Source organism: Eretmochelys imbricata, chromosome 14 (assembly GCF_965152235.1).
Source record: "Eretmochelys imbricata isolate rEreImb1 chromosome 14, rEreImb1.hap1, whole genome shotgun sequence".
Taxonomy (NCBI): Eukaryota; Metazoa; Chordata; order Testudines; family Cheloniidae; genus Eretmochelys; species Eretmochelys imbricata.
Window position 1 is genome coordinate 36679021 of NC_135585.1, and position 24217 is coordinate 36703237.

The following is a 24217-nucleotide window of genomic DNA, read 5'->3' on the forward strand; positions in this document are numbered from 1 at the left end:
GGCTCCGAATGGGGGGCGGGGCTCGGGCGGTGCCTGGGGACCGCATGGGGAGGGCAGCGCGGCGGCCGGTCCTTGGCCGAAGGGCGCGAATTCTGTGCCAAAGGGGGGCAATTTGGGGGGCGGGCCCCGGGTCGAAGGGCGGGGGGGGTCGGGAGAGCCCCCCCCCCGGAAGGGAAAGGAGGGGCTGGGCAGAGGAGTGCAGGACACTGGTTCAAGTCCTGTCCTTCAAGGAGGGGGCTGGGCCAGGGACAGGGCTGTTTTGAGCCCCATCCCCTCCCCTTCTGATATCCGACTCACACTTACTTCCAGGAGGATTGTGTGTGTGAGGAGGGTCTTCTCCCCCACCCGCCAGCTGAGTGCCTGTCACGGGTGAGCGGGGCCTGTAGCAGATCAGGTCTCTGAGGCCCTGGGGGGCGGAGGGGCCGATGGGAGTGAAGGGGTTTTAATCATCATGGCACCGCCTCTGGCAGGGGGTTGGGCTGCTGGGCAGGGAACGAGAAACCACAAATCGCCTCCCCCACCCCTGACCCGTCCTGCTTGGTCCGTCTGGGTTTCAGATCAGCTGGAGAGCCTGGAGCAGGGACGGGGAGCCAGGGCCAGGACCTGTGCCTCGGCTTTGCTGCTGCCAAATCGGACTCACTCAGACTGAGAGGAGCCGACCCCAGCCCAGCACCTGCTGCAGCGTCTGTGGCCTGAGTGTCGCTGAGAGAGACAATGGGGCCAGCAGCTGGGGCTGCTGAGAGCGAAGAGCCACTGCAGGAGTTGTGTGTTAATGGCAATGGACACCTGGAGACTGGAGGGAACCCAGGTAATGGGGCATCTCTGCCTGGGAGCAGGCTGGAGAGAGACACTGAGACTGCCCGGGGTGCTGGAAGGGGGCATGGCCCTCCCACTTTTTGTCACTGGCCCTGCCCCTCCCCCTTCTCTTCCCCCTCAGGTCCCCCCACCCCGCCTCTGGCTGGCAGCTGGAGTCCAGCTGGGGAGTCCAGGCAGTTGCAGGGAGCTGTGGATGACCCTCCACTTGCCTGGGGTGGGGGACCAAGAGCAGCCTCTGGTCCGTATCCCTCTCCCAGTCTCCCTGCCCAGAGCAGGTGGAGGGTCTGTAGTTCCCCACAGCTGCGGCTCTTACCATGGCCCGGCTGCTGCTCTGAGGCCCTGCTACCCAGCCAGAGCCGGATCTTGGTAACAGCCCCAGGGCAGCTCTGGGGAGCCATGGACCCTCCGTCTGCCCTTGGGGGTGGGGGGGGTCTGCCTGACCCTCCGGGCTCCTCTCCCAGAGCGTCTGAGGGAACGAGCAATCGACAGAACGGTGCATGTTCCAGGGCAGCTCCAGCCCCGGTGCTGTCAGTGAGACGTGTCCTCCCAGCCCTGCCTGACGGGTCTTTCTGTTTCAGACCCTCTTTGGAACTGCCAGAAAAGTCCAACCTGTGGAGTTGTGGTTGCACTGAGAGTTGTATTGTCTGCTTTGATCGCTGCCATCATTGCTCTGGCAGGTGAGTTCCCAGCTTCCGCCCTGCTCCCTTCCCCTCCATCTACGATCTCCGTGCATCCCATTCCCCGTGACCTGCCACGGTCCCTCTCTCCTCCTGGCCTGTCTGGCTTCTGCCCCTGGGACAGAGGATTCCTGGGGGATGTTCCTCCCCGACCCTCCTCCTGCTCCCTCCCAGACCCCTGCACCTGGGCACTCTCTGTGTCGGGACGATCTGACTGACATTAGCCCCCCCAGCCCATCTCTGAGCACTTTGGGTCCAAGTCACCTTTGCCACGCGCCGTGAAGCTGTCCCTGACCAGGGTGTCCAGTGGGACAGGGTGCAGTGCAACCCTGAGCCCTTTGCCTTCCCTGTGTTGCTCTGAGGTTACCAGCCTGGCCTTCCTGGATCTTCAGGTCACGCCTGTGGCCAGGCGGCAGGTGCTGCCGTGTTATTGAAAGGAGCCGTAGAGCTCAGTCTAGACCCCACCACCAGCGCAGTGTGGAAACCCCCCAATCGCTGAGCGTGGCCATGAAGGGTCCCTTAGCACCATTCACTCCCCCCGGCTGCACAGACGGTGTGTGCTCGTGCAGAGGGCTTCTGTTTGCCGTGAACATGAACCCTGCTGTATCCCCCCGTCGTCTGGGGCAGGGGGTGCTGGAGACTGTCAGGGGTGGGATTTCTCTATTGCCCTGGGATCTGGTCACTGGGCCCCAGGAGGGTTTAGCAGCTGGCAGAGGGGATTGAATCCAGGTCTGTCTGCATTAGGAATCCTCTGTGCCGATGTCATGACATCCGTGCCGTTGAATTGGGGCAAACCGCTAAAGGAGACGCACCGCACTGGTGCACAAAGCAGCTTGCCTTGGTGCAGTTCGCTGCAGGAAGTTACCAGAGTGAGCCGCACTGCTCCAGCGCATCTCCAGGAGGTGTTTGCCCTGATGTCACTGTGTCACTGTGATTATACCGGTGCAGATTGCTCGGATACAGATGGGCCCTGAATCCCAGCTCCCTGCTGTAATGGCAGGCTGTTGCAATGGGCAGCATTGACTCTCGCTGTGTAAGGTGGGAATCTGTGAGCTTAGGGTTGGTTACACACCTGCAGGTGCAGGGAGCTCTGCAGAACATGTGGCATCTGACCTGGAGATGGATGGTGGAGACAGCCTGTGCCATCAACTGTTAGTCACTGACTTCTCTGCTCAGTTCAGTAGGGGAGGGGTGTTGGCTACCGAGCACTGGACAGTTAAATCTACAGGGTCAGACATGCCTTGTGAGTGAGGTGAACACATGCTCGTTTTCTGATCACCGCTGCCACGTTTCCTAACTCTTCCTGACTCAGAGTGTCTGTTCCACGCTGAGCGCCAGCCACATGGGAAGGCTTGAAAACCAGCTACCGAGTTACTGTGGTGCAGAGAAAAGTGATGTGCTCAAAAGTGTCTGGAGGGGTTTGAGTCCGACTCCTCTCAACTAGACAGGCCTTTCAAATCCTCTTTGGTGTCACTTATGGGTGACCCCCCTGCTGCTCTTTCATGGCTCTGAAAGGGTTACACTGCCGTGAGGGCTTCCAGAAAGTGCCTTTCTTGCTGCTGTGTTTGGGGAAAGAAAAGTCTGCAGGTAGGAGGTGAATAAAGTTACATCATTCCTGGCCCACAGTGCAACAGGTCACTTCCCGTGGCTGTGGTTTCTGGTGCCCCCTTGTGGCTTTCATGTCCCTGAGTGAAAGTTCCCACGTTCTTCTCAGTTGTTCACCTGCTGTTTGTTGCGAGGTTGAAGGTCCAGCTGTTGATCTTGTGCCTGGGGTGAAATGCTCTGAGCTGTGTCAGTCCCTCCCAGGCTGGGAGTGTCCCTGGAATCCTTCTTGCCAGGCAAATTTACTGTGACAAACGCCTCCGTCCCCCTGCGTCTGATTGCCGTGGACCAGCCCCAGCTGGGGATCCCAGTAGGCTTGGCAAGCTGGTCAATTGACTGCCTGTTTGGCCACAATCAAATGCTCCAGCGAGAGCCCTGGGGGTAGGAGGCAGCCTGCCTTTCGGATTGCGCCTTGGAGCCTCACTGGTGTTTTTCAGAACTTGGTTTCAGTGTTTTGCCTTTTTTTTCTGAGTTAAAATAACTCAATGAAGTACAGGAGTACTTGTGGCACCTTAGAGACTAACCAATTTATTTGAGCATGAGCTTTCGTGAGCTACAGCTCACTTCATTGGATGCATACCGTGGAATATGCATCCGATGAAGTGAGCTGTAGCTCACGAAAGCTCATGCTCAAATAAATTGGTTAGTCTCTAAGGTGCCACAAGTCCTCCTTTTCTCCTTGCGAATACAGACTAACACGGCTGTTACTCTGAAACCTGTCAATGAAGTACATTTTTTAAAAAAAATTAGGTAGATCCGTATCTATCTAAAGCTAAACCTACTGGAGACAATGACGTCTTGCTCTTTTTCGTTACTGTTCTGATAAATTTAGTATTTTAAAATATCTGACCACTATCTGACACATTTGACTGGTCAATTGACCAATTTTTGTACCAGTCAAATGCCCAATTCTAGGTGCAACTCTTACCCTCCGTGTGACTGTCTCATTCTCAGTGCTGGCATCTAAGCTTTCATCAGCTGATCTGTGCCCCCCTGCTGGACCCTCGTGCCCAGACAGCTGGGTCGGATACCAAGGGAAATGCTACTATTTCTCCGAGAGGGAAGGGAGCTGGACCGACAGCTAGAGCCGCTGCTCTGCACCAGGTGCCTCCCTGGCTGGGATCGACAGTGAGCAGGAAATGGTGAGAGACTCTCGAATTGCCAGTCACTGGCCTTGGCTCAGCGGCGGCTGCTGCAGTAGAACCTGGGCTCTGCCCCTGCGGGGTGAGGAGCAGCTCTGACTCCTCCCGTGCTGGGAGGCCGGAGTGAATGAACTTCCAGGATCTGAATCCCAGCCCTGGCTGGGCCCAGGGCCCTACTGTCAGTGTGTGATCACAGGGATTGCCCATTCTGCGCTTCCCGCTCCCCAAATAGGGAGACAGCTTCTGCCTAGGGCAGGGCTGGCTCAGGCATCTCCTGGCCTGCTGGCTGCTGGAGAGGGACCGAGAACCCAGCCAGTGCTCCTGTTGTGGGGATGGAAAAGGAGCAGCCAGCTGAGGAGGCGGGGGAGGAGGGGATCCTCTCACATTGACCCCTCCCACTTCAGCTTGACTCGCTCCCTCCTCCTGCCTTGCTGTGGTGAGCGGGGGCTGATCTGTGAGAAGAGACGTCTCTGCTGAGAGCTCAGACCCAGCAGCTGCCCCCAGGCCAGGGGGACTTGGGGTGCGGGTGACTGGGAGCACCGGGGTGGGGCTGCTCTGTGCAGGGGGAGGATTAATAGTGCCTGGGTGATCTTGTACTTTGCAAAAGGGAGGGGAAACACCCCCCCCCCGCCGAAAATAAACTGAGCACCCTTCAATATGGAGGGAGGGATATCTCAGTGGTTTGAGCACTGGCCTGCTGAACCCAGGGTTGTGAGTTCAATTCTTGAGGGGGCCATTTAGGGATATGGGGCAAACATCTGTTGGATGATTTAATTGGGGATGGGGGTGGGACTAGAAGATCTCCTGAGGTCCCTTCCAACCCTGAGGTCCCTTCCAACTCTATGAATATGCAACTGGGATTCTCTGCAGCACAGAGCCCTGGGGGGTGGGGGTGGGGAAGCACTGGAGCTGGGGCTGATACCTGCTGTCCCTCAGCTTTCTTTAAGGCATTCCTGCTGTGCCATAAGGGTGTCTATGACCACTGGATCGGCCTCCAGAGGGAGCAGGGTCAGCCCTGGACATGGGCCAACGGCACCGAATTCAACCACCTGTGAGTCTCTCTCGCCCCTTTGGACTAATTCCCTGGGCTTGGGGATTCTGGTGTCTGAGCTGTTTGAGCTCAGGTAGATCCACCATTCAGTGCTAGTGAAACAACCAGACACAACCCTGGTCCATTTGCATCCTGCGTGTATCAGAGACCGATGGGAGCCGGCGTGTCCCTGAACTCTCGGCTCCTCCCCACAGCACGGTGCTGGGCCGGAGACAGAGCCCGCCATAGCCAGAGGTGCCCTCGCAGCGCCCTGGGATTTCAGCTAGGACACTCGCTGTTCTCCCCCAGCCCTCTTCAGCAAGGTCCCTGGGGTGTCTGACCCCCCCTGCGGAAAGGAGGCAGCAGGGAGCTCAGGTTAACAGTGGCTGCTAGAGAGGGCAGCATGTCGAGCAGTGCATGGCAGGTGCAGGTCCCGCTGGGGATTTCAGCCGGCAGGTTTGAGTGACTTGGCTGGTGAGGCCTCTGAATCCGCAGCAAGGCACCAATGTTAAAGGAGCCTGCGGTTCACAGGTGCTGGACGCCTGGGGCTCCCACTGGAACGGGGTACAGTAGTGATGGTTGCCCAGCCAACACCCTGCGATGGGTTTCAGTGGGCTCCAAGTGTGATCACAAAACCTTGAGCCTGGAGCAGGGTTTGAACCCCGGAATTCAGCACTAGAAGCATGAGCCTCTGCCATAGGAGCGAAAGAATCCCACTTCTTTAACTGAAACCCCCCCCCCCCCCGATTGATAAAGCTCTTTTGCAGGCCAGCCATTAGAGGGGGTGGAGACCCCCCACTTCCCTGGTCTGGGTTACTTCAGTACTTTGAAAACTCAGGCTGTTATGGCGCTGGGTCAGGGCTCCCCAATGGACAGTCCCCATTCTGCTGTATTGGACCCAACCTTTGGATCCCACCTGCTTCCAGCCTCACTGGGTCTGAATAGCCTCCAGACACTGTCCCGAATTTGGGCCTCTATGGCCCTCTCCTGGGGTACAGACTCCCTGTCTGGTTCCCTCCTTAGGAGGTGGGACCCTGCAGATCAGCTGCTGTAGGACCCAAAACCAGGTCTGAACCCTCCCAAACCTCCCGAGAGGCATGTTGTCCCTAGAGCTCCACCCTCCACTCCAGAGGAACTCTGGGAGGGTCACGTGAGGATTACAAACAAGGCACACATGCTTTCATAAAGGAACTTCTTCAACACTCTCTTTTTCCCCCATTCCCAATGGAAAGCTCAAGAGTTATAGATCAATGGAAAAGGAAACCCCTGAATGCAATTTCCTCTTTCAGTGTCATCTTGGTTCTGCTCCGTGTGTTTCAAGGAAGTGAGATCCCTCCTGCCCCCCGCTTTTCCTGCTTGGTCGTCTGGTTCTGGTCTGCCCCTCTTGTTAGAGGACCGGTCCCTTTTGACAATCAGTCTAACAAATTCTCTCCGTCCTGCTGGGGACTTTCCATTCTCCAGCACCCCTGTGGGCTGCTCAGCCTAGAGGGTCAGGAACAGTCAGCGGTTCTGCAAAGCCCCCGCTGTCCTGAGCTCTGCTCCTGAGGGGCTGGGAGAGTAGCTGCTCCGCACTCAGGCCTGCACTGTGGAGAACGGCTCCCCTGGCTGGGACTGGTGTGAAATGCCCGGCCTCTGCCTGACTGCAGCTCCCTGGCTTCTGTGTTGCAGGTTTCAGATAAGAGGAGGAGGTGACTGCGCGTATCTTAACAACGAGAAAGGGGTCAGCAGCTCACGGTGCTACATGGAAAGATGGTGGATCTGTAGCAAACCTGAGGTGTATGTGATGGGAAAAGAGACTGCACTGGAAGGGGGCTCAAAATGAAACTCCTAGAAGTGACACTGATCCAACTCACACCTACTTGAACAAGCCAAGTCCCCATTCGTCAACCTGGCCAGGATCTCAAAATCAGGCAGCGGGGCCCTCAAGCATTAAGTGTGTCTCGTTTAAACTGTGGATTCTTCATATGTGCCTTCTGCTTTTGAACCTTTAAACTCAGGGTCACATTGTCAAGCTTTTCTCTGCAGCTGAGAGGGAGTGATCTCACGAGAAGGAGTCTCAGCCACACGCTGGGGAAATGAGAGAAGGGAAGGCCTTGTTCCTTTAGATTCCAGAACAGCATTTCTCAAATGCAGCCACCAGCTGATTGTTTTGCAGCCACAAGAGCCTCCAAAGTGCCCCAAGAATCGCTGAGATGTTAAGTATTAAAGGTGCCTTCTAAATGCCATAAATCCTAATGCGCACTCCCTTTTAAATAGTACCATGCCAGCAGAGCTGAGCTACATTGGTGTGGTTTTCTTTGAAGTCGCAAAGTGTATTCTTTGGCTAAGAACATAAGAAGGGCCAGACTGGATCAGAGCAAAGGTCCATCCAGCGCAGTATCCTGTCTGCCGACAGCGGCCAATGCCAGGTGCCCCAGAGGGAGTGAACCTAACAAGCAATGATCCAATGATCTCTCTCCTGCCATCCATCTTCACCCTCTGACAAACAGAGGCTAGGGGCACCATTCCTTACCCATCCTGGCTAATGGCCATTCATGGACTTAACTTCCATGAGTTTATCCAGTTCTCTTTTAAACCCTGTTATAGTCCTTGCCTTCACAACCCCCTCAGGCAAGGAGTTCCACAGGTTGGCTGTGCGCTGTGTAAAGAAGAACTTCCTTTTATTTGTTTTAAACCTGGTGCCCATTAATTTCATTTGGTGGCCCCTAGTTCTTGTTTTATGGGAACAAGTAAATAGCTTTTCCTCAGTCACTTTCTCCGCACCACTCATGATTTTATAGACCTCTAATCACTGTGTTTACATCTCATGTTACCGTGGCTCTGTAAGTGGCTATGGGCCATCTCACTGTGTGATGTTTGGGTAGGTTGTGATTGTTCATGGGCGGGGGAGGTGAAATTTAAAAATGTGACTGGGTATCAGAAAGTATTTCAAATAATCTAGTGCCAGAAAATGACCTTGAATGTGACAGCAGGTGGCTCCTCTGGGACCTTCTGCTAAGAAAAGCAAAACAGAGAAAGAAAAAGGAACACTTCAGCACCAGGGGGAAAGGCAGTTTCCTGTGTTTCTGAAGCTATCCGATTCTGTTTCTGAGCAAGTTGCAGTGTGAGAGAGAAATTCATGAAATTGAAATGTATGTCGTGCTACATCCCTACAGCACTCGTGCAAGGGAAGTTGAACCAAATTACCATGGTGAGCTTCAGAGGCGCAAGCTGTTAAATGATGCAAAAACCAAGCTGAAAAGACAACAGCAATGGCTCAGATTTTGTTGTTGCTATTATCATTATTATTACTGGGCTAGGTTGATTGGGTTTTTTTGTCTGTGAAAGAAATTTTGGACATATTGGCAGATACATTCTTTCATTATTAGTCATTATTCTTTCTATTATGTAAAGCATTTTTAAATTTAGTTCAGAATTGTTGTACAGCCCTCCACCTTTGACCAAAAAAGCAAAAGAACAACAAAAAAGACAAGACTGCGCAAAGCACTGGTTTGTTCTGTGTTTAGGTCCAGTAAAGATAGGACACAACTGTACCTTATATTTATTATTGAGTCTGCAAAAAATCCCTATGTAAATATGCACATGTAATTTATTTGTTTGTTTTTCCTACAGTTAGTAAAGTATTGTCAGAGCTGCATGCTGAGGCTGCCAAAAATTTGTGAGAACCCCGGCTCTAGAAAGTGTGAGGATTTGGTTTTCTATGTAACCATTACTTTCCAGTATTTATTTATTCACTCTCGCTTGCATCTCTGTTCTTTGATGATAAACTCATTCCTGTTTTCTGTATATCTAAGTGCTGGGTTCTCAATAGAGTGGTTGGCCTGAATTGAATCTTACAAGCTGCTGTGGACCGCGCCTGAGGGAAGAGAGTCACAGTTCTGCGTGTGCTCAGTGGAACGGGCTGAGCACTCCCGAGGGACGCTCAGAGGCTTTGGGGGTGTCGATCGCTAACCTGTACACAGAGAGCGAGGCCTGCAGGGGGCTGGAAGGTCAGGCTTGCCCTGCCAGGGGTGGTGGCTTGAGAGAGCTGACCCATGGCAGGCCTGGACAAGGCTCCCCCAAAGGTGCCTCGTTTGCCTGCTATGAATCGCTCAAACGGGCACACGTCCCCGGCTCATTCCACCCCTGCACCCCCCAGGTACAACCCGCACAAGGCATTCTGCCAGGGGCGAGGAGAACTCGTGAGCTTCTGCCCTTCTGTCCCATTCTTGCTGCTTGCCCGGAGCTAGGCTGCCTGCGATGGGTTTTCAGTGTTTGCTACTTTCAGGGGGTTTAGTGTGTGAGTGGATGCGGGAGGGGAAAAGAGAGTCGGAAAGTTGTATCCCGAGGGTTTAGGGAAGCATCAACCTCCACCGTCCCATGAAAGCCGTGGCAAATCAAGTATGTGAGGCGGTGCAGGGCGGTAGTTCACACTCCACCGCGTATGTCAGCCTGCAATCCAAGGAGGGGGGTGCACCAGATGTCTCTCTTTTCCTTGCTCGCCTGGACCCAACCCCAGTGATGATAGGGGGGATTTCTGGTTGGCTGTACCGGGCCTGCTACCCTGCAGTGTCTTGAGCCCACTCCCGGTGAAAATTCTCACCCTTAGTCTCACAAATAGGGTGCAGGCCGTATCAGGCCATACTGGGGTTGGCATTAGCTCCGCTCACCCCAGGGCCCTGGGCAGCAGATGGTTCAGATTCTCAGTTGGTTTTAAGAGCCATGGCAGGAGAGGGGAGGTAGGAGCCCCTTAAAACTATATTGGGCACAGACAGGCTCCTGAGAAGTTTGATTTGTCCCATGGCCCCGTCCCCACTCTGCCCCTTCCCCCAAGGCCTCACCCTCGCGCCCCCTCTTCCTGCGCCCAGGGCGTCAGCGCCCACAGCAGGTGTGTAAGACTAAGTGACGCGTGTGTGTGTGACAGAGAGAGAGAGAGAGAGAGGGGTTAGATAATTTCTGTATTGATAAACGAAAGAGTTCAAAATGAGTCAGGCCTCAAAACTGTGAGACCCACTTAAAAATCATGAGACTTAAAATACTAAATGCAGAGTTTTTTATCTGCTGGTTTGTGAGCCTTTGGCGGTCATGGTGTGGAACCAGGAAGAGTAGTGTCGTCCCCAGGGGGAGCCAGCGGGGCCGGGGCAGAGAAGGGTGTACAGTTCTCGGGGGGGGGGGGGCATGGCAGGGGGGCCCAGGCCAAGGTGAGTTCAGTTTTGACAGCTGGAGGTGGTGGTGCAGGGTGCGGGGAGACTGAGGGACATGTGCCGGGCTGGGCTACGTACACTCAGAGCCCTGGGTATAAACAGAGAGACTCAGCCTAAGCAATTGCTTGGGGCCCCCAGCAGTTCAAGGGGGGGGGGGGCTAGTCCCTTTTTTTATTATAAGAACTTGTCTGTTTTAGTATTGGGGGAGGGGCCAAAAGGCAACTTGGGGGGAGGGAGAGGAAGGGATGGGGCGGGTCAGAGCCTCTCCGCAAGCTGGGGAGAGAGAGAGAGATACAGACACCCCCCCCCAGTGCCTGTCTTCCCACTTCCACATTGTAAGGTGTGGGGGAGGAGCGAGGGGTTGGGGCCTCCGGGGAAAGGGTGGTGCAGGGGGCAGTGCCCCGGTTCGAGCGCCAGTGGTCCCATCCCCCCCCAACACACACACTTTTAGGTACTTCCACTGCCCCGGAAAGCCGAGTGTGGGGGGACTGGGCTGTCGCCCCTCCGCAGCCAGCTGCTGCACACAGGGCCTGCCGGGGAGGGGCTGCGGCTCACCGGGAAGCTGAGCCCGGGCAGGGATCGGGCTGCTGCTGCCGCCCCTCCCCAGCCAGGCTCTCCCCAGCAGCTGGCTATGGCCACTTGCTCCCTGACTGGGGCCTGGCTGCCCAGTCTCTGTGGCGCAATCGGTTTAGCGCATTCGGCTGTTAACCGAAAGGTTGGTGGTTCGAGCCCACCCAGGGACGCAGACCTGCTTTGGCGGGGTAGGGATAGCTCAGTGGTTTGAGCATTGGCCTGCTAAACCCAAGATTGAGAGTTCAATCCTTGAGGGGGCCATTTGGGATCTGGGGCAAAAAGTGGGGATTGGTCTTGCTTTCAGCAGGGGGTTGGACAAGATGACCGTCTGAGGTCCCTTCCAACCCTGATAGTCTATGAACAGGGGGAGGGGCGGAGCAGCAGGAGGACACAGCCCTGCCCCTCCCATCCACATGTCTGGAAGACGCGCCTAATATGGTATCATACGTCACTGGCCGACAGTCTATAGCGGGGGTGGTCAAACTACAGCCCGCAGGCCAGGGGACCCTCCTGTCCGGCCCCTGAGCTGCTGGCCCGGGAGACTCGCCCACTTCCCCGCAGCCATAATCCGGCATAATCCCTGCACAATACTGCACATGTGAAATGTACCAACCACTTCCCACTCACTCACTGGATACCATCTAACCTTAGACTTTCCCTTACCCACCATTAAACCCACAGCCTGCTCTGGCATCCCACCTCACTGCTGCCAATCCCCATGGCATTTTGGGATGTATAAGTAGGGGCATAGCGAACAGATCGAGGGACGTGATCGTCCCCCTCTATTCGACATTGGTGAGGCCTCATCTGGAGTACTGTGTCCAGTTTTGGGCCCCACACTACAAGAAGGATGTGGATAAATTGGAGAGAGTCCAGCGAAGGACAACAAAAATGATTAGGGGTCTGGAACACCTGACTTATGAGGAGAGGCTGAGGGAGCTGGGATTGTTTAGCCTGCAGAAGAGAAGATTGAGGGGGGATTTGATAGCTGCTTTCAACTACCTGAAAGGGGGTTCCAAAGAGGATGGCTCTAGACTGTTCTCAATGGTAGCAGATGACAGAACGAGGAGTAATGGTCTCAAGTTGCAGTGGGGGAGGTTTAGATTGGATATTAGGAAAAACTTTTTCACTAGGAGGGTGGTGAAACACTGGAATGCATTGCCTAGGGAGGTGGTGGAATCTCCTTCCTTGGAAGTTTTTAAGGTCAGGCTTGACAAAGCCCTGGCTGGGACGATTTAACTGGGAATTGGTCCTGCTTCGAGCAGGGGGTTGGACTAGATGACCTTCTGGGGTCCCTTCCAACCCTGATATTCTATGATTCTATGATTCTATGGCAAGACCCCCCCAGTGCCTTGCTACTGAGACAACATACACAAGTTTATGAGACACATACACAACAAAATGAGGCAGACTGGATCCTCAAGGTACAAGGCTTCCTGCACTTTGATGGGGTGGGGGCAACCCCTGGTTTCCTCGTAGCCCAGTCACAGCTCGGACACTCCTCAAACTAACGCCTATCACCTCTCTCGACCTGCCCCACCCTTCTGTACAGCTACAGGTCCCACAGTGAGTGCAGCTGCTGTACATGCCGATAATCCCAGTGCCTATTACCTGCTCCAGGGAGCAGAGTTGAGGTTGCCTGGGCATGGACCGTAACTCTGTAATTCCCAGGTTTCTGATGCTTGAGTTTTGCCGATGCCCACGTTCTGGAAGGGAAGGAGCTGTCCCTGCCTGGCAAGCTGGACCTCTGCCTGCATGAAGTCTTTGCTGTTTCACTGATTTCAGATTCCTGCCCCTGGTTGGAGCTGAATTCACACTGCTGCAGGGTGGCGGGGCGGAGGGGGGGGCAGTCTCTCAGAGCCCCAGAGTCTTGTCCATCCCAGCGGCCTTTCAACCCTCTGTCTGTCTGTCTGTGCATGCTCAGTGTAGTCCAGGGGTCCTCAAACTGGGGGTCATGAGGTTATTATGTGGGGGTTACGAGCTGTCAGCCTCCACCCCCAAACCCTGCTTCATCCCCAGCCATTATAACAGTGTTAAATATATTAAAGTGGTTTTCAATTTATAACGGGGGTCACACTCAGAGGCTTGCTGTGTGGAAGGGGTCACCAGGACAAAAGTTGGAGAACCACTGGATAATCCATTTGGTTCTTGGGCTGGAGGCACAACCCTAAAAGGAGACGCACGCGCTTTTGCTTCTCCTGTTCTCCGTTTTGCTCCGGCTGGTGGGGCTGCAGGGGTAGCTGCTGCCCCTGTCCCAGGCTGCCTAGGGGGAAGGGAGGGACAAGGACCCTGGGCTGGAAGCACTGGGAACGAATTCTCAGCCAATCAGATTGTGGGGCGTGACACCAGGAGCATGGGCGAGGGCATGAAGCCAGAGAACTGGGTGGGGAATGGAGGGGCAACAGCTCCAGAGCCCATTGGGGTGGCATTGGGACAGGGGTGCTTGGGAGAGACACCACTGGTCACAATCCTGTAAGTGGGGAGTGGATGAACACGAGTGAATGTCACCACGTGCCTGAGGGATCCCAGCAGGCCAGGGCCAAGGACTGAAGTGAGATCCCTCCATCTGGTCCCTCCAGGGCGTGGTGAGGGGATATAAGGGGGGAATCCTGATACGGGGACCCCACAACCGGTTCTAAACAATGGAGGCAATGTCGTGACTGACAGGTCTGGGAGGAACTGTCCGAGCTCCCCTTAGAGAGAAGCTTGCCACGTTCAGACAATCTGCATGGGGCCAGGAGGTGACCAGCCCTGCAAACCAGCTGCCCAGCCACCCCAGAGGGACCTGATCCCAACCCAGTTCTCGCCCGGAGACCAGATGGATCCAGCAGCTTCTCCCTCTGCTGAGGCACCGCAACCCACAGGGCATCTTCATGGCAGGGATGGGCCTGGCACAGCCCCAGGTACCGCGCTTCTCTGCCCGGGACACGGACGGGGAGAGGCTAAACACAACCCTGCAGGGCTGAGCAGCAGCAGGTGCAGCTGGCTGGTCCCTGTGCAGATCCCCCCATTGGGATCTGCTGCAGCTGCTCTTTGGGGGCAGGGAAGGGGCCCTATGGCCAGGCAGGGGGTGCAGCTGTGTGTGCAATGGGTGCAGGGGATGGAGTTGTGGGGTAGGTTGTGGGAACTGGGGTGGGTGGGATGAGGGATTTCACCACAGCTGTAACGAGTGGACTGAAATGGTTCCATTGACTTTTTTTTTAGGAAAAATTGGGTGTTTGATTCAAGGCAAGTTTTTGTGGAAAGTGTTGGCTTTAATAGAAAACATTCACTGTCTTCCTGGAAAATTCAAAAACCAAAAATTGTTCTGTTTTCAATCATTCTGGACTAATTTTTTCTGATTCTGGTGGAAGATTTTTGCGGGGTTGGCCATTTTTGACAGAAGTTTTTCTTGTTCTAGCCCTCCTGGCTGGGGAGAAAAGCTTGAAAAGGTGACCCCTAAAGGCTCCACCACCAGGAGATCAAGAACAGAACCCAAAGTTGTTTTCAAAATCTCATCTTGTTTCAGCCAATCTGATGGTTTTGGGGGGCTCTGACTTGTGATTTTTGGGCACTGGGGGTTGGCCACATGGGCTAGAACCAGCTTGGCCAGGATCCAGATGTTAACCCCAGTGTAGAGGGCCCTGGCAGTGGCCCATACCCATCAGCTGTGGGGGACAGGAGAGAGATTTGATGTGTTCCCTGAAGTTCAAATTAGCAAGAGAAGCGGCCGGGAAGATGCATTATAAACTGAGGGATCAGTGACATTCAGGACGAGGCAACATTGAAAATACTCAGCAGTGTTACAGTTACTTTGCTCTGACGCTCTCAGCCCTGGTGGTGCCGAGCCCCCGGCCCTTCCCTGAAAACACCCACAGATACCCCTGCAATTGGGGTCCAGAGCTAGGAGCGGGGCAGGAGGACCTCTGGGCACCAACTCCTCACCGCACTCTCCTCTCCCTGTTCTCTCTCTCTCTCCAGATCCAGCCAGCCGGAGCAGGGTGGAAGCTCCTTCCGCCCCACAGGGACCCCTTGCTGCAGCTGTCGTGAGTAAGTATTGGGGAGCGAACCCCGCTCCCAGGCCGGGATCTCGGTGTCTGGAGGTGGGGGGATTTGCTGGGGGGTGTCTCTGTTCTGCGCTCTCACATCCCCGCTTTCATCTCTCTGTTAAATCTCCTGGGTGGGATCCACCTTCCACCCCTCTGCAGACCTGCTTGTGCCCCTCTCCTCTCTCTGCCAGGCCCCTGCCTTCGCTTGGAGCTCTCGCTGGGGAGGGGCTGCTGCTGCTGACTCTGCTCTGAGCTCTGCCTGAGGCTGGGGGAGATGCACTCGGCTCCTGGAGGGGTCAGGAACCGAAGGTAGAGAGCATCTTGCAGGAGTTCCTGTTTCAAACGGATCACTGCACCCAGGGCCTGCTGCACTGGGAGAGCCATCGAGGGCCTGATTCTGGGAGCTGCCTCCTCTGAGAATTGGCCCAGAGACGCCTGGGAACTAGTTCATGGTTTGAGATTGTCTAGCTCGGCATTTGTCCAACTGGGAGTCCTGACCCAAAAGGGGGTTGCAAGGCTTTGGCGGGGGGAGGGGGGTCAAGAGATCACAAAAATATTCTCAGGGGAGGGGGGCAGGAGGGGAAGAGGGCTACAACAGCTGCCCCTCTCCAGCTGCCCAGCTCTGAGGGCAGTGCCCCGCCCGTAGCAGCCCAGAAGTAAGGATGGCAATACCGTGCGTATGTTTCTATGAGTCCGTACAGTAACTTGCTATGACTGTTTGGGGGTCGGGGGTTGTCATAGCCTGAAATACTTTCAAAGTGGGGCCAGCAAAACCAAAAGTTTGAGAAGCCCGGGTCTAGCTTATTCTGATACCTGTTGCTCCCAGCCTTCCCCCAGCTGGTTTTATAGAGCTGGTGAGGCTCTTCCTCCCCATCTAGTGTCCGATGATAGTAAAGCAAGAGGGAAAAAAGTGATCCAGGCAACTACAGACCCATGCATCTAAGCAAAAAGAAAAGGAGTACTTGTGGCACCTTAGAGACTAACCAATTTAGTTGAGCATAAGCTTTCGTGAGCTACAGCTCACTTCATCGGATGCATTCAGTGGAAAATACAGTGAGGAGATTTATACACATACAGAACGTGAAAAAATGGGTGTTCTCATACACACTCACTTCAGATGAGCTATTACCAGCAGGAGAGTGGAGGAGGGGAAAGAAAACCTTTTGTAGTGATAATCAAGGTGGGCCATTTCACTCTCACAAATCTTGGGAGACAGGCCAGTCCTTGACTACAGACAGCCTCCAACCTGAAGCAAATACTCACCAGCAACCACACACCACACAACAGAACCACTAACCCAGGAACCTATCCTTGCAACAAAGCCCGTTGCCAACTGTGTCCACATATCTATTCAGGGGACACCATCATCGGGCCTAATCACATCAGCCACACTATCAGAGGCTCGTTCACCTACACATCTACCAATGTGATCTATGCCATCATGTGCCAGCAATGCCCCCTGCCATGTACATTGGCCAAACCGGACAGTCTCTACGTAAAAGAATAAATGGACACAAATCAGATGTCAAGAATTATAACGTTCATAAACCAGTCGGAAAACACTTCAATCTCTCTGGTCACTCGATCTCTGACCTAAAAGTTGCTATATTACAACAAAATGACTTCAAAAACAGACTCCAACGAGAGACTGCTGAATTGGAGCTAATTTGCAAACTGCATGCAATTAATTTAGGTTTGAATAAAGACTGGGAATGGATGAGTCATTACACAAAGTAAAACTATTTCCCCATGTTTATTCCCCCACCCCCACCCCCACCCCCACCCCCCACTATTCCTCAGACGTTCTTGTTAACTGCTGGAAATAGCCCACCTTGATTATCACTACAAAAGGTTTTCTTCCCCCCCCCTCCCCCCCCCCGCTGGTAATAGCTCATCTGAAGTGAGTGTGTATGAGAACACCCATTTTTTCACGTTCTGTGTGTATATAAATCTCCTCACTGTATTTTCCACTGAATGCATCCGATGAAGTGAAGTGAAGTGCATCCAACTATACTCTTAGCCCAGCAGAAGAATCTGTCCTATCTCGGGGCCTCTCCTTCTGCCCCTGCACTTATTCCCTTCACCTGGGGATAGGTTCAGTTCAGCTACTACTCCTTTCATGGCCATCTCACCCTGGGACAGCCTGAAACTGGAAACCTGTGCTCGAACAGGAACTGTTTGCTAGGAAAGGTGCTGAAGACACAATGGAAGAGGAAATCCTTTGGACTGGATTGAAACTATTCCAAAGGAAAGTGAATGAGAGAAAATGTCCAGCGTTACCCTCCCAGCGAAAGAAAAGAATTAAGGTCAGAAAGGACCATTCTGTCCATCTTCTGTGCAACACAGGCCCTAGAACGTCACCGAGTACTTCCTCCAGAAAACCTACGACATGGGACTGAGCCAGAGCACGTCTTCTGGAAAGACATCTCCATGCATTAGAGCCAGCTGGTCAGAAACAATCTTTCTTCTGCAGTGACGTGAAGTTAAAGGACGTGGAGACGAAGAAAACCTCGACTTGGGTTCTTGCTGGAGCTGAAGCATAGAGGCCAGGACAAACACGGCTAGGGCCCAGGCCTGACTATCAGCAGATCTGCCGTTTTCTATTCCTGGCTTTTTGACCATGAGCGAATCTCTTTGCTTCTCTGTGCCTCAGCTTCCATCACTATAAAATAAAGCTAATCAAGGTTATGTTTTTTTCTCTCCTCTTTTTCAAGGCGGGACACTTAGAAACATTTGGGGCCTGTCAACGCTACCGGTCCAGAATGTATTTGTAAGCTGATGACCCCCACATGTTGTTCAGAAGCTATGGATGACACAAACTCCTCAGGTTGTTATGTGCTTAGCCCCTATGGCACAGCTGGGCCAGGCGGCCTTTTCTCACTGTGCTGTGTGGAGCAGGTTCTGGGCACTAGGGAGATGAAGAGGCTCTCGGGGACTAATTCTTGAAAATAAATATCAATGAACTGCAACCCAAATAAAAAATCACTGCTGCTAACATTGGTGGGTGATAAAATAGTAGCAGAGTGGTAATTAATGATGAGGACAGGGCAGTGATACAGAGCAATCGGATCCCTTGAGAAGCTGGACCCATTCAAAGAAAACAAGTTTGAAAATAACCAAAGGAAGGGTCCTATAGCTAGCAACAAAGCATGCAGGCCACACCTACAGAGTGGGGAAGTGTATCCAGGAAAGCACTGACTGTGAAGAGGATTTCGGGGCCATGCTGGGCAAGCCATTCAACATGAGCACCCAGGGTGATGCTGTGGTGAAGGGGGCTAAAGCCATCATTAGATGTATGAAAAGAGCAGTGAGGTGCATAGGGAGGTGACACACCCTGAGGAAGACTGATCATGGAATCCTGCATCCACCTTTGAAAAAAGATGTTGAAATCTTGGAGATGGGGCAGGAAAAAGCAATGAAAACTTTCGAGGGCTGGAGAAAAATGCCTGCGAATGAGCTATTGAAAGAGCTCAGCCTGTTTAGATGATTAAAAAGATCGGGAGGTGATGTCATTGAAGTATTGAAGTGACTTCATGGAGAGAAAATATCGGGTATTAAAGGGCTCATTAATCTAGCAGAGAAAAGCATAACAAGACCCAGTGGCTGGAAACTCAAAAGAGACCAATTCGTATTCGAAAGAGGGCACACATATTCAACCGTGAGGATGAGTCACCAAAGGAACAAACTAGAAAGGGAAGTGGTGGGAATTCCCCATCTCTTGATGTCTTCTAATGAAGACTAGATGGCTTTCTGGAACGTGTGTAGTCAAAAACTAGGTCCTATGCTCTACAGAAAGCATGTGATATGCAGGGAGTCAGATGACATGCTCTAATTGTCTCTTCTGTCCATAAAGTCTGCTAATTTATGAAAAACTGAGCATAGTATGGGGAGAAGCCTCTGATGTTTTACTGTGTGTTTGGTGTCATCCCCACAAGGAAAAGTCATTGAGTGGGGTAATCCAGGGGAAGCAGCTCAAACATCCAATGTAGCTGGACAGGGGCAGGACATCAGCACTGCAGGGGAGGGGTAGGTGTGGCAGTGACATCACAAGGGCCTTTGGCAGGACCTCAGCCTATTGGACAAAGGTGGTGGGGAGGCGATGACCTCACAGAGAGATCTTGACATCAGCCAGGCAGGACAGGGGCGCAGGACAGGGGCAACCTCGGAGATCCCTGTGGCTTTGCTTCAGCACGTCTCCTTCTCGAGGTCTCTCCTAGAGGACTGAGAGAGCATTCACTTGCAGGTACGTGAGCGCAAGGAGGACCCTCTTCGGAGTTTTCTCCTTTTCTTTTTGTGGTTTTGCTAGAAAACAGACGTCCCTGTATAGAAGGTAAGAGCCTCGGAGAGGTTTGGAACTTGTTCAGTCTGATCCATCAGGTGCCGGCTGATTTTTAGGAAAGGAAAACACTAGATTGTGGGGGCAGCATTTTATTTCCGACCTAGGACTTTGTCCCTTAAAATTACTGGGGACATTGGGGTTTCTCCTTTTCGTTTTCCCTTTTCCTCTGTCCCTCCTACCTTTCGCTTCTTGCTTCCTTTGTCCTTTTCCTCTCCTCCCACCACCAGGAGCTCTGTGGGTGGGGCGGGGGCGGGGGGGGGTGTTGTGAGAGGCCCTCACAGAGAGGTGAGACTGGACTAGTGCTCCGAGAGTGATCCCCTCGGTGGTGACCAGGGCCATTCTTTGGGCCATTTGATGTGAACTCTTAGCCTCCCACCCCTCAAAGTCCCAACCTTGATTGGCTGAGGAGGGGGGTATTAACAGGGAGGAAACTCTGGTCTTTGTTGTTCTCTTTTATGACCAAGCAAATAAGTCACAACCAGTTAGATGTTTGACCAATGTGGACGCTGCTCTCCATTCATTGTCTCGGAGCAGTTCATGATCCTCTCGAACATTCCAATTCTTCTGAAATAATTGCTGAATAATTACTAGGAACAATTGTTGGTCTGTAGCTCATTTGAGAGCAACTCTGCTACTGACTGGCTGCATCAGCTAAGACAAGTCACTGCTCCTTTCTCAGCCTTCGTTTCTCCTTCTGTCAAGTACGAATAACAATCCTCTCCCACCTACCTCGCCATGGGTGGATGCTGGGGATGCACTGAAGAGTGTCATTCGGAGCAGTGCAGACTAGGGGGTGTCCTATCACACTGAGCCATAGCAGATTATGACCTAATATTCGATTGGATTTGTATTTTATTGTTTTGAAATTGTGGAGAGCAGCAACTACTTAGCTCAGACTGAAGCATCTCATCTAATTTTCTAGAGCACAGTGTCTCCCCTTTGTGTACGATGAGACAGTTTAATGCACTATGATAAACAGGAGATGCTCTTGTTTTGCAAACAAATATTTTTGCAAAGAATTTTCCTCCTACTTGTTACGCTTTCAAGAAACAAAGTGGTTTCGTCTGAATGGATTTTCTGACAGAAAACAGTTTCCATGCAAATGTTCACACCTTATTTCCTGGGCTTTATCCCTGCCTCCGGGGGGGTTGTTGTCTGTTAGTTAGAACAGGAGTTAGGACTATTGTCTTCTCTTTCTGGCTCTGTCACCACTTTGCTGTGTGACACCTTGGTTAGGTCCAATGGGAATAGAGTCAATTCTCTAATTCCAGGCAGCAGGGAGCCTGGGTGAGGTAAGGGATGTTAAGGCTGTCTGCGAAGGAGGAAGGGATGTTTCCAGGTGTTGAATGTCAAGAATTCTAAACTTTGCTAAAATGGCTAGTCTCGAGAAACAAGAACTAGTTGGGGCCAAACTTTAACCATTGTCTTTTTTAAAGCCCATTCAGGGATGTGAGTCCCAGAGAGCCATAGATAGGGGGAGCAACTTGCCCAAAGTCCCACAGTTCAGTAGGCAGCAGTGGAAGCAGGAGTGACCCTCCCTCTCAAAGGCAGGGGGACCAGCCATTAGGGCCTGGTTGCAATTGCCAGCTGTGGAAGGGAGTGTGCGGCAGTGGTTAGAGAAGAGGTCCACCAAGGCTCTGACACTCGATGTGACCTTGAGCCAGTAGCTGAGGTCTGTTTGCCTAAAGTAGGGTTGGGGTCCCATCATTACAGCCCAGCGGGGTTGGGAGACTCCAGGAAGGTGTGTAAAGTGCTGGGATGTCAGGATCCTGGAGGCACTGTCATCTCAGCACGAGGGCAGTGTTCTGCACCCTTCTGCTGCTGGCTGAGTTTCTCCGTCCCTTGACAATAAGACAGACTCTTGTTTTCACAGCCCGTCGATCGCCCTCGTGTCATCACCCTGCCTGCTGGCTGGGCAGGGTAACTCCTGAGGTCACAACCCTCTCCAGCCTGCCTTGGGCTTGGAGCGTGAGGAGGAGGGCGAGGGACGTCTGCTGACCCTGAACATCCGCCATCCATCATACCATCACTGAGAGCAAGTGAGTGGCATTCGGGTTCCTCGGTGTCTTCCCCTGTCTGTGTGGGGAGAGGCAGAAACAGGGGGAGAGAATATCTCCAAAGGGGGATTTCATTTGCAAACAGCCCCCAAGAGCCCCTCACTCTTAGGCCAGGCAGAAGCTTCTCCAGAGCCATCTCCAGTGTGTTTGGAAAGGTTCCAGCAATGGGGCTCCCAGCCCTTCCCTTGTGGGACACTGTTCCCCAGGCTAAGAGTCTCTGAGCTGGGCCAGATCCTGTGAGGTGCTGAGCCTGGAAATCAATGGGGAACGAGGAGGGCCCTGGTCTTCCTGTGCCTAGGGTTTTTGTGACTTTGACGTGGGGAATGGTTTCCCAGGAGAAGTCCGTACTCCTGGCTTCTGTTCCTTCTCTAGCCTGGGCGGGAGAGTGGTCTGGGATGACAGGAGGGGGCTCCTTGTCCAGAGTAACCGATGGTCTTTGGGACTGACCCCATTGCTGGAAAAGGATGAGATTTCCTAGCTATTGCAGCAGCAGGGATTACGAGGGGGAACGTTGGGAGCAGATCACGCAATGAACTCCTGCCCATGTGTGTAGATGGCACTCCCTGCACTCCTGTGGGTGCAGAGGGGGCAGCTGTGGTTGGAGCAGGGAGGAGGAGGGACGGAAAAGGCCCAGGAGTGAAAGGCTGCCTTGAGCCCAGACTCACCCCTGCTCCCCGCTCGGTTCCAGGATGGCCAGGTTCCTGCGGATGTTGCGGAGGAAGGCTCTGCAGGTGGCCCCAGAGCCTGAGGGAAGCAGCTGCCGTCTTCCCAAGGGGCAGAGCAAGCCCTGCGTCCCCGCTGGCGGGGAAGCAGCTCCCGTCCAGGCCAGACGGCGGAAGTGCCCGGCCTTCTGGAAAAGGACCCCGGCTCCCGGTGCAGGCGCCGAGCTGGGAGAGGCCCCGACCAGGCCCCAGTGGAGCTGGCCCAGGCTGCGGTTTGGCAGACAGGACCCAGCCCAGGAGGGGCGCCGGGCAGGGTGGCTCTGGGGCTTGTTGTGTGGGCAGCAGCGGCCCCAGGAGCCCAGCCCTCCTTCCCATCAGGAGGCCTCGCCCTGCCTGGTCTCTGAGACCCTTCCAGCCCCTGCCGGCCAGGAGGTGGAAGGTCCCTGTCCCAGCACCGGCAGCTCAGCCTGGGACAGCGGCAGCACCTGGGCCTCTGGCAGCAGCCAGGCCGACGGGCGCCACTGCTTTGTTCCAGGTGAGGAGCCAGGCTGGGCTGAGGGAGGGCTGAGGACGGGTTGTGAACACCCTGGGCCCAGACGCTCTCCCAGGGATACGCGGCGAGGGGGGGTTCCCCAGCCCAGGTGTCTGGCCTGACCCTCGCAAACCCCACGGACAGCAGCAGCCGTCACACAGCTGCCCCTTCCGCACGGGGACCTCGGGGTGGGGGCATGAAGAGCTGCTGCCAGTTGGTCTTTGCTGCTCCGGGCGGGGGGAACAGGCACCTCCCCTGGACTCCTGGGCAGGGGAGGGGGGCTCTGCTCTGGGCTTCGGCAGCTGTTGGGGGCTGAAGGCATCCCTGAGAGGGAGGTTTGGGGCCCCATGTGCCCTGGGCGCCTGAGGTGGGAAGGGGGGTTTTGAATCCTGCTCTGCCCACCACGCCCCTGTCCTTCCCTCCCTGGTGCAGGGACCCCCCTGGATTCGGAGCAGGAGGAAGGGGTGGACGTGGCCAAAGATGAAGCTGCTCTCAAGGTCATCCGAGAGCAGCTCCAGTGCAGAGATAAGGTACAAATGTTCCCCACCTGGGCTGGAACCAAGATTGCCCTGTCTCTTCCCAGCATCCCCACCCCCTGCCGAGGGTCTTGTCCCTCCTGATCCACCACCCCTAATGGGGCCCTTTTACATCCATGATTTGGGACCCCCAAGATGGGGGTGTTTATCCCACAACAGCCGAGGTCGTCTCCCCCAACAGGCACTGCCCCAGTTCCTGATCCTGCTTGTGTAGGAGTGGTGGGGGATTTGGACAATCGGCGGGTCCCCACAATCTCCCATTGAGGCCTGAGCCCTGGAGCTGGTGTGGGTGGGGCAGGAAGGTCCCTCGCTAACAGGTTCTCTCTCGCTATACCCCACTCCTGGTGGGTCCAGGATGAGGGGCAGCAGCTCCTGTTCCTTCAGGCAATCTACCCCGCATGTCTGGCTGCACGGGAGAGAGGGGAGGACACGCTGGAGCCGCGCTGCTGCAAGGCGGCTGTGGTGAAGAGGATCGTGGTGAGTGAGACACGCCATACGGCAGCTGGCGAGAGGAGTGAGACATGGGATTGGCAGGGGTATGGCCAGGCTAATGGGTGGGGGCTGGGTACTGTTGGAGGGGGCAGCAGAGTGCAGGGATTGCTGTCGCTGAAGACTTGGGAGAAGAGAAGGGAGAAATTCTGAGATTGGTGGGTAGTGGGCAGGGGGGGAATTGTGGGGCTGGAGGGCAGCTGAGAGTGGGGGACAAGGAATCACATGGTCCCAGCTCGGTCATCAGGATGGGGCTAAATGGGGGAAATTTTGACAGGGAGGAGGAAAGAAGGGGATTGGGAGTGAGCTGGGCAGGAATCCGGGAAGGGGAACAAGTCGGATGGGCAGGAAGGAATCGGAGGAGCGGGAGGTTGTGGGGGATCCTGCTGGCCATGTGGGGCACTGGCTGTGTCATCTCCTCACTGGGAGGTGTCGGTCGGGCCTGAATCTTACACGCTCCTTTGTCTCCTTCGCATCTCACAGGAGCTCATCGAGGAGCTTCCCGATGACTCGTCACCCAGCGCCGTCCTCGCCCACTCCCTGGCTGCAGT

General features: G+C 54.3%; 1 protein-coding gene, 1 non-coding gene and 1 pseudogene across 2 annotated transcripts in view; all 3 read left to right on the forward strand.

The window, feature by feature from the left end:
* LOC144273992 (uncharacterized) overlaps positions 1-24217 on the forward strand; it is a 552201-nt gene that overhangs the window by 294609 nt on the left and 233375 nt on the right. The gene's annotated exons all lie outside the window — the stretch shown is intronic.
* Positions 715-7089, forward strand: LOC144273965 (C-type lectin domain family 2 member D-like; annotated as a pseudogene).
* Positions 11119-11193, forward strand: TRNAN-GUU (transfer RNA asparagine (anticodon GUU)). Its single transcript has one exon. It is a non-coding gene; the product is annotated as a tRNA-Asn (tRNA).